This window comes from Dendrobates tinctorius, unplaced genomic scaffold (genome assembly GCF_039654945.1).
Source record: "Dendrobates tinctorius isolate UK_male_01 unplaced genomic scaffold, ASM3965494v1 ptg000019l, whole genome shotgun sequence".
NCBI lineage: Eukaryota > Metazoa > Chordata > Amphibia > Anura > Dendrobatidae > Dendrobates > Dendrobates tinctorius.
Window position 1 is genome coordinate 27,362,470 of NW_027361687.1, and position 10,246 is coordinate 27,372,715.

General features: G+C 46.8%; 1 long non-coding RNA gene across 1 annotated transcript; it reads right to left on the bottom strand.

The window, feature by feature from the left end:
- Window positions 1-1,871: 1,871 nt before the first annotated feature.
- On the bottom strand, window positions 1,872-7,392 carry LOC141082810 (uncharacterized). The gene is made up of 2 exons (XR_012230589.1): window positions 7,256-7,392; window positions 1,872-2,292 (listed from the first exon to the last, which is right to left on the bottom strand). It is a non-coding gene; the product is annotated as an uncharacterized lncRNA (long non-coding RNA).
- Window positions 7,393-10,246: the final 2,854 nt, after the last annotated feature.

A 10,246-nucleotide genomic window follows, 5' to 3' on the forward strand; every position in this document is an offset into this window, starting at 1 on the left:
GTCCAACCCTTTCTTGAACTAAATGTTTTGGCCCAATAAAGTAAAAAAAAAAAAAACTATACTCCCCCCTCCCATGCTGGCAAAATTCCAGCAGTGTCGGCACTCGCTTCCCAGAGCTCTTGTTTGGTGTTGTGACACATGGTGCCCGGCGCCCAATCAGCACTGGCAACACTGTCTCTGCTTTCATACTGATTGAACATGAAGAGGAAGTCCGGGCTGCACCTTAAGGCTATGTGCCCACGGCAATTCCGCAACTCCCTGCCGCCGGAAATTCACATGCGGAATTACCGCGAAAAACTAGCATTTTGCAAGCATAATTAGCTTGCAGAATGGTAACGTTTTCCAAGCGATCTGTAGCACCGCTTGGAAAACTGATTGACAGGTTGGTCACACTCGTCAAGCATAGTGCTTGACAAGTGTGACCAACTTTTTACTATTGATGCTGCCTATGCAACATCAATAGTAAAAGATAGGATGTTAAAAATAATCTAAAAAATGTTATTCTCACCTTCCGACGGCCCCCGATCTGCTCTGCGGCGCTCCTGGCATCTTCCGGTCCCAGTAATGCTTTGCGCGAAGGACCCGTGATGACGTCATGCTCGCGAGAGCGCGACGTCATCGAGGTCATTCGCGCAAAGCAGTACTGGGACCGGAAGGTGCCAGAAGTGTGGTGAGAGGCAGGAAGGACATCGGGGGCCGTCGGAAGTTGAGAATAACAATATTTGTTATATTTATTCTATTTTTTACAGGATTATGGTACCCAGGGCCTGGAGGACAGTCTCTCCTCCTCCAGACCCTGGGTACCATCCGCACATGAAGCGCTCACTTCACGCATGGTGGGCATAGCCACATGCGAAAAATGAGCGTTTCAATGCAATCCTATGGGTGCGGAATACCCGCGATTCCGCAAAAAGAATGATCATGCTGTGGATTTTTCCGCTATGCGATTCCGCAGCGGATAAATCCGCAGCATTAGCACAGCATTGCTGACTCCCGTAGGATTGCATGGGATGCGTTTTTTTTTTTTTTTTCATTTTTGCGGCGATTCCGTGCGTAAAAAAAAAAAAAAACACCGCAAAAACGCTACGTGTGAACACAGCCTAAATCTGACTTCCTCTTAATGTTCAGTTGAAATGCCAGTCACCTTGGATGAGATACTTCGGAGAAGTAAACTGCAATTCTGGAACAAAGTGAAAGAAGTTTACCCTGTACAGGGAGGTACTTGACACCAAATCTTGCTTGCACGAATGGAAAATACATTATATATATTATTTGTTCTTGCTGTTCATCCCTTCTAAACAGGGCATGTAGAACATCACTTTATCTGATAATTTCATTCATTCAATCACATATTTTTTTATTATATTACATATTCATATTTTATATTATATATCATATATTTTTGCCCTCATGACAACGTGATTTTAATGCCAAATGTAACCTATCCATGTAATTTCACGCATTCACTTTAATCGTATACGCAACTATATGCGCACATATACAAAAAATAATTTTCTCCTTTTTTTTCAAATCCGTATTCATTTAAACACTACTAGTAGGCTCATGAACTAATGACCTTCATCGCTGTGTTTCTTCACACACACCTCAGTGTTCGAGTACAGACAAACCGGAAAATAAATATATATATATTTTTTCCTTTTCACAAATACAAGAAAGGAAATACACGTTATTATCAATAGTATATTTATCATATGACGTTTATATGTTTTGTTTTTATCCATAAGTGTATGCAGTTTTTCAATTATTTGCTTTTGGATTATATACAAAAAGAAAAATTTTCTCAACTCTGACGTATCACACACTGTCGTGACCTTTTTTTTTTTTGCACTCTATATCAGACCTCACCTATGTAAACCTGCATATGTATATATTTTTTTATTTCCTGAATAAGAAGTGGGTTACACTTTGAAAAGAGTAGAAAAATAAAATAAACAGTTATTTTATAATACGGTACTTCTGGCGTCTGACGTTTCTTCACAAGCTGGCAGCGCGGATATGGACCAAAAACTTTTCATGTTTTATTTTCTTTAAAGAAAAACAACTTGGATATCACATACTGTAGTTTCAAAATCAAGGTATCCACTTAAAAGGCTGCCCAACGAAGACAAGTCATCTCCTATCCAGGAAAAGAGTAATAACATAGTTTGCTGGGACCCGCTCGGATCAGTAGACCAGGGTCCTTTTATACCTGTAAGAGTGGATGGAAAGTGTACACGCTCTGTTCAGTGTCTGTGGGCTGCCAAGCATTGTGGTTGACTTTTTCCGGCTGCCCTATGGAGAATGAAAGATGTGGTCAGGCATGTGCATCATTGACGCTCCATTCTAATGATAAAAATGCCTTGTATTGCCTATCATTGTGGGGGTCAGACTGCCATAGCCCCCATCGATGCCGAGAAACGGGTCTGTGTGAATGGAGCGGTGGTCGATCATGTGCACTATTCATTCTTAATGTGAGCTCTTGAGCTTACTGAATTCGGCAGTTGTCTGATCTTCAGGGCTTCCATTAGAATGAATGGAGCGGCACTGTTGCATGATTGACCACCGCTCAATTCACCCAGGGCTCTTCAGATCCCTGATTCTCAGGGTCAGTGATGGACCTGGCGGTCAGACTTTTACAGCAATCAGAAATTTCTCCTTTATCCTTAAAATAGGGGATAGGTTGCAATCTTGAAAACACCCTGTTACCCTTTCCTGGCTATTGTCCATTTTTGTTTTTCCCTACCCTTCTTGCAAAAGACAAACTTTTTTTATTTTTATGTTAACATAGCCACGTTGGGGTTTGTTTGTTTTACTGTGAAAGTTGTTCCTTTGAGTGACACCAACCATTCAATTTAGCCCTGTTCCCAGCCCAGGTCTTTCCTGTAAAGGCAAAGATGGTGTCAGCAACAGTGTCTTCTACGCGGTTCCTAGCACCAACTGGTTTGTGAATGTCTACGTCTGGAGCCAGCAGGAAACGACCGCCATAGCTGGGTTCGAGGATCCCCAGCTAGTCGCACAGGTATAAATTTACTTTTACCTATTATCACATTTAGCGGTAAGAGTGTGGAAGGTTATGCTTTTATTGATTGCTGGGCTGAGAAGTTTCTTGAATGCTGCCATGGCTATGGAGTTAGAGGTTCCTCTTATCTCCTTGGATGCATCTATAAGATTATCTTCTCTTGATAATTCTGCCCTTTTCCAGAGTATTAGGTATTGCACATCCAAACCAGTGTCTATCACCACTGGATGCACAAGGAAAGTGCATGCTTTTTTATTTTACAGGATCATCCTATCGCTGTGGTGTTAGGTCTCCCTTGGCTTCACAGCCATAACCGCATTATCGAATGGGAAAGGGTAGATATTGTTAAGTAGTTCTCCAACTGCTAATCTTTGTATTATCAGTCCTCCTTAGGTAGTAGGTTCAATCTTCCAGGCAGGGGCGGACACAGACTGTAGTGGGCCCCTGTGCAAGAAATTTTTCGGGCCCCCCCCAACCCTTCATAGGGCAACAAAGTTATTTGTTGTTATCTAATATTGAGGCTATGCAGGGCTGGATATAATATCTGTATAGAACATAATGTACCCCCCCCATAGAATATAATGCAGCCCCTCCATAGAATATATGGCAACCCCCTCATAGGATATAATGCAGCCCCTTAAATAGTACAATGTAGCCCTCCTCATATAGTATAATGCAGCCCCCATAGAATATTATAAATATAATACAGCCCACCTCCCCATAGAATATAATGTAGCCCCCCATATTATATAACACAGCCTCCCCTTATAAAATATAATGTAAAATGTACCCCCCATGGTATATAACAGCCGCATAGTATATAGCCCAGCACCACATGGTATACAGCCCAGCCCACCATGGTATACAGCCCAGCATGGTATAATACAGCCCAGCATGGTATTTAGCCTCCCCCAGCATGGTATATAGCCCCCCAGCATGGTATGATACAGCCCAGCATGGTATATAGCCCCCCCAGCATGGTGTAATACAGCCCAGCATGGTATATAGCCCCCCCAGCATGGTATAATACAGCCCAGCATGGTATATAGCCCTCCCTAGCATGGTATAATACAGCCCAGCATGGTATATAGCCCCCCCAGCATGGCATGATACAGCTCAGCATGGTATAATACAACCCAGCATAGTATATAGCCCCCCCAGCATGGTATAATACAGCCCAGCATGGTATATAGCCCCCCAGTATGGCATGATACAGCCCAGCATGGTATATAGCCCCCCCAGCATGGTATGATACAGCCCGGCATGGTATGATACAGCCCAGCATGGTATAATACAGCCCAGCATGGTATATAGCACCCCCAGTATGGTATAATACAGCCCAGCATGGTATATAGCCCCCCCAGCATGGTATATAGCCCCCCCAGCATGGTATATAGCCCCCCCAGCATGGTGTAATACAGCCCAGCATGGTATATAGCCCCCCCAGCATGGTATAATACAGCCCAGCATGGTATATAGCCCTCCCCAGCATGGTATAATACAGCCCAGCATGGTATATAGCCCTCCCCAGCATGGTATAATACAGCCCAGCATGGTATATAGCCCTCCCCAGCATGGTATAATACAGCCCAGCATGGTATATAGCCCCCCCAGCATGGCATGATACAGCCCAGCATGGTATAATACAACCCAGCATAGTATATAGCCCCCCCCAGCATGGTATAATACAGCCCAGCATGGTATATAGCCCTCCCCAGCATGGTATAATACAGCCCAGCATGGTATAATACAGCCCAGCATGGTATATAGCCCCCCAGTATGGCATGATACAGCCCAGCATGGTATATAGCCCCCCCAGCATGGTATAATACAGCCCAGCATGGTATAATACAGCCCAGCATGGTATATAGCCCCCCCCAGCATGGTATATAGCCCCCCCCAGCATAGTATGATACAGCCCAGCATGGTATATAGCCCTCCCCAGCATGGTATAATACAGCCCAGCATGGTATATAGCCCCCCCAGCATGGCATGATACAGCCCAGCATGGTATAATACAACCCAGCATAGTATATAGCCCCCCCCCCAGCATGGTATAATACAGCCCAGCATGGTATATAGCCCTCCCCAGCATGGTATAATACAGCCCAGCATGGTATAATACAGCCCAGCATGGTATATAGCCCCCCAGTATGGCATGATACAGCCCAGCATGGTATATAGCCCCCCCCAGCATGGTATAATACAGCCCAGCATGGTATATAGCACCCCCAGTATGGTATAATACAGCCCAGCATGGTATATAGCCCCCCCCAGCATAGTATGATACAGCCCAGCATGGTATATAGCCCCTCCCAGCATGGTATAATACAGCCCAGCATGGTATAATACAGCCCAGCATGGTGTATAGCACCCCTCAGCATGGTATATAGCCCCCCCAGCATGGTATGATACAGCCCAGCATTGTATATAGCCCCCCCCCCAGCATGGTATATAGCCCCCCAGCATGGTGTGATACAGCCCAGCATGGTATATAGCCCCTCCCAGCATGGTATAATACAGCCCAGCATGGTATATAGCCCCCCAGCATGGCCCCACAGTCCAGCATGGTATGATACAGCCCAGTATGGTATAATACAGCCCAGCATGGTATATAGCACCCCCAGTATGGTATAATACAGCCCAGCATGGTATGATACAGGCCAGCATGGTATGATACAGCCCAGCATGGTATATAGCCCCCCCCAGCATGGTATGATACAGCCCAGCATGGTATATAGCACCTCCCAGCATGGTATAATACAGCACAGCATGGTATATAGCCTCCCCAGCATGGTATGATACAGGCCAGCATGGTATATAGCCCCCCCCAGCATGGTATGATACAGCCCAACATGGTATATAGCCCTCCCCCCAGCATGGTATGATACAGCCTAGCATGGTATATAGCCCCCCCCAGCATGGTATATAGCCCCCCCCAGCATGGTATATAGCCCCCCCCAGCATGGTATATAGCCCCCCCAGCATGGTATGATACAGCCCAGCATGGTATAATACAGCCCAGCATGGTATATAGCACCCCCAGTATGGTATAATACAGCCCAGCATGGTATATAGCCCCCCCAGCATGGTATACAGCCCCCCCAGCATGGCCCCACAGCCCAGCATGGTATATAGCCCCCCCAGCATGGTATGATACAGCCCAGCATAGTATATAGCACCCCCAGTATGGTATAATACAGCCCAGCATGGTATATAGCCCCCCCAGCATGGTATATAGCCCCCCCCACAGCATGGTATGATACAGCCCAGCATGGTATATAGCACCTCCCAGCATGGTATAATACAGCACAGCATGGTATATAGCACCTCCCAGCATGGTATAATACAGCACAGCATGGTATATAGCACCTCCCAACACGGTATAATACAGCACAGCATGGTATATAGCCCCCCCAGCACGGTATAATACAGCCCAGCATGGTGTATAGCCCCCCCCCCAGCACGGTATGATACAGCCCAACATGGCATATAGCCCCCCCAGCATGGTATATAGCCCCTCGCAGCATGGTATATAGCCCCTCCCAGCATGGTATATAGCCCCCCCAGCATGGTATAATACAGCCCAGCATGGTATATAGCCCCCCCAGCATGGTATGATACAGCCCAGCATGGTATATAGCCCCCCCAGCATGGTATGACACAGCCCAGCATGGTATATAGCCCCCCAGAATGGTATATAGCCCCCCCAGCATGGTATGATGCAGCCCAGCATGGTATATAGCCCCCCCAGCGTGGTATGATACAGCCCAGCATGGTATATAGCCCCCCCAGCATGGTATGATACAGCCCAGCATGGTATATAGCCCCCTCAGCATGGTATATAGCCCCCCAAGCATGGTATGATACAGCCCAGCATGGTATATAGCCCCCCAAGCATGGTATGATACAGCCCAGCATGGTATATAGCCCCCCAGCATGGTATGATACAGCCCAGCATGGTATATAGCTCCCCCAGCATGGTATAATACAGCCCAGCATGGTATATAGCCCCCCCAGCATGGTATGATAAGCCCAGCATGGTATATAGCCCCCCCAGCATGGTATGATACAGCCCAGCATGGTATATAGCTCCCCCAGCATGGTATGATACAGCCCAGCATGGTATATAGCCCCCCCAGCATGGTGTAATACAGCCCAGCATGGTATATAGCCCCCCCAGCATGGTATGATACAGCCCAGCATGGTATATAGCCCCCCCACAGTCACACTGACCTGCGGCTGAACTGCATCCACCGTCTGGCTGGCGCCACAGTCAGGGCCAGCAGTGTGAGTGACAGTCTGACAGTCTGTCTTCCCTCCTCTCCTCCCCCATGGCACTGAAGCTGCTGGCTGGTCGCTGATGATCTCAGTCCACTCTCTCCACAGTCTTCTCTCCTCTCCTCCCCCACGGCACTGACGCTGGGCTGCTGGCTGATCGCTGATGATCTCTCACCTCAGCCCGACTCAGCCCTCAGGGCTGGCTCCTCTGCACTGGGCCGCTAGCACGCAGCCTCAGGAGGAGTCACACCCCTCCCGTTGCCTCCTGCAGTGGGGCTGCTCTCCTCTCCTCCTTGCTGGCTCTGCAGGCTAGCTCCACAAGTCCACATGGCTAATTTGCATGAATAATTAGCCATGTGGTGCTGAAGGGGCCCCCTCTCCCCTGGGGCCCCATGCAATGAGCCGCAGTAGGTCCGCCCCTGCTTCCAGGTCTTGTGGTATGTGGATGAGTTCCCATAGGTGTTCTCCGAAGAGGCCTCCCACAAATTACCTCCACATAGAACTTATGACTGTTCCATCCAGCTCATTGAGGAGGCAAAGTTAACTAAGGGCAGAATTTTTAACCTGTCACAATCTAAGAGGCAAGCCACAAGGGAATATATTCAGGAAAATTTGAAAAATGAGATTACCCGTCCTTCTAAGGCTGTGTGCACACGCTGCGGATTTTGCTGCGGTTCCGCAGCGGTTTTGGCCGCTGCGGACCTGCAGCAGTTTTTGCTGCGGCGTACAGTACCATGATTCCCTATGGGAATCAAAAACCGCAGTGCAGATGGTGCGGAATTTTCCACGCGGATTATCTGCGGTTTTCAATCCGCAGAAAGAATTGACATGTCAATTCTTTCTGCGGATTCTCCTGCGGTTTGCCATCTCCTCTATTGAGGAGATGAAAAACCGCAGGGCAAAACCGCAGAGCAATCCGCAGGTAAAACCGCAGGTATTTTGACCTGCGGTTTCACCTGCGGATTTTACAAAATCTGCGCGGATGAATCCGCACCTAATCCGCAGCGTGTGCACACAGCCTTAATCCCCGTTTGAAGCAGTGTTTTTTGTAGCCAAAAAGGATGGAGGTTTGAGACCGTGTATTGACTATCATGACGTCAATCGTATAACCGTAAATAATCAGTACCCTCTCCCACACATTCCCGACCTCTTTAATCCCTTCATGACCGGAGCTTTTTTAGATTTTTCGTTTTTCGCTCTCCTCCTTCCCAGAGCCTTAACTGTTTTTATTTTTCCATCAATATGGCCATATTAAGGCTTATTTTTTGCGGGACGAGTTGTACTTTTGAACAACATCATTGGTTTTAGCATGTCTTGTACTCGAAAACGGGAAAAAAATTCCAAGTGCGGTGAAATTTCAAAAAAAGTGCAATCCCACACTTGTTTTTTGTTTGGCTTTTTTTGCTAAGTTCAATAAATGCAATAACTGACCTGCCATTATGATTCTCCAGGTTATTACGAGTTAATAGACACCAAACATGTCTAGGTTCTCTTTAATCTGTGGTGAAAAAATTCCAAAGTTTGTAAAAAAAAATGCGCAATTTTCCAAGACCCGTAGCGTCTTCATTTTTCGTGATCTGGGGTCGAGTGAGGGCTTATTTTTTGCGGGCCGGGCTGACGTTTTTAATGATACCACTTCTGTGCAGATACATTCTTTTTATCACCCGTTATGGCGTTTTTAATTTTTTTTCGGGCGATTCTGAAAGCGGCAATACCTAATGTGTATGTGTGGATTTTTTTAATAGTTTTATTTTGATTGGGGCGAAAGGAGGGTGATTTGAACTTTTATTTTTTTTCTTTAACTTTTTTTTTTTTAACTTTTGGCATGCTTCAATAGCCTCTATAGGATCCAATAGCTGTTACTGTGCAGGTGCCGCCATCTTACGAGAGAAAAAAAAAATTCCTCCTCCAGTATGGTGCCGCCTGTGCAGTAGCAGCTATTGGCGATCGACGATCCATCTCAAAAAGGCAGGGGAGAGTAAGACGAGGCAGGCCCATAGATGCCATCAACAAGTTGCAAACTCCGTGGGGAACCATCTCCTAAGCTGGCACCCAGGTTTATATGCCAATTTTCCATTATCGAGGTTGTCAATAAGGTGGCTTTTCGAGTAGGTTTGCCTTAATCTATGCGGGTTCCCAATGTTTTTCACAAGACTTTATTAAAAATGTGGTTACTCTGCTTGTGACCCAGGATCTTCCTCCTTTTGATCTAGTAGTTAATACTGAGAAATTTGAGATTTCCGGACAGGGTGGGTGGTGAGAACCCGGAGGTCTCTCCTAGGTAGGGGGGTACTGTTAGGAATTGTGGTTCTATGCAACCAACTGGGAATGGATGGGGTCCAGTGCTTCGCGACTCTGGTCACAAGCGCCACCATTGGCTTAGAGGGTACACTGTCTGCCATCCCCAGATATCAGGAAGGGGTCTGTTCACACTGGAGGTGGAGCTACCATGAGTGCAGGGAAACTGTCTCAATCTTACAGAGCGTCGCGTTCTGGAGTAGTAGGATGTGTAGGGACGCAAGACACAGTATTGCCCATGGATTCACTGCCCATGGGACGCTGTGTTCCCCGATTGCCAGTCAATGCAGAACTCTGCTTTGTCTGGTACGAGGCGCCAAGTGCATCTGTGGCTGCGCCTTTGCTGGTTTGGTGCCAGTCTTAGGCTTGTTTCACACTTGAGTTTTTTGTTTCAGTTAAAATCCGCCAAAAAGGCGGAAAGCGGATCCGTTCCTAACTGATGTGAACGGATGCCACCGGATCCGTTTATTTGACGGATCCGCAGAATGAAGAATTTTAAAGGAACCGCTGCCCGGGAAGAGGAGAGAGAGACTTTTTTCTCTGTCCGCCCCAGAAATGATTTCAGGGTTAATTTTCCTCCTGACTTCATTCCTCCGGGCATGCGCTGTATAAAAATGAAGATCCTGCAGTAAAAAAAAATGTTACATG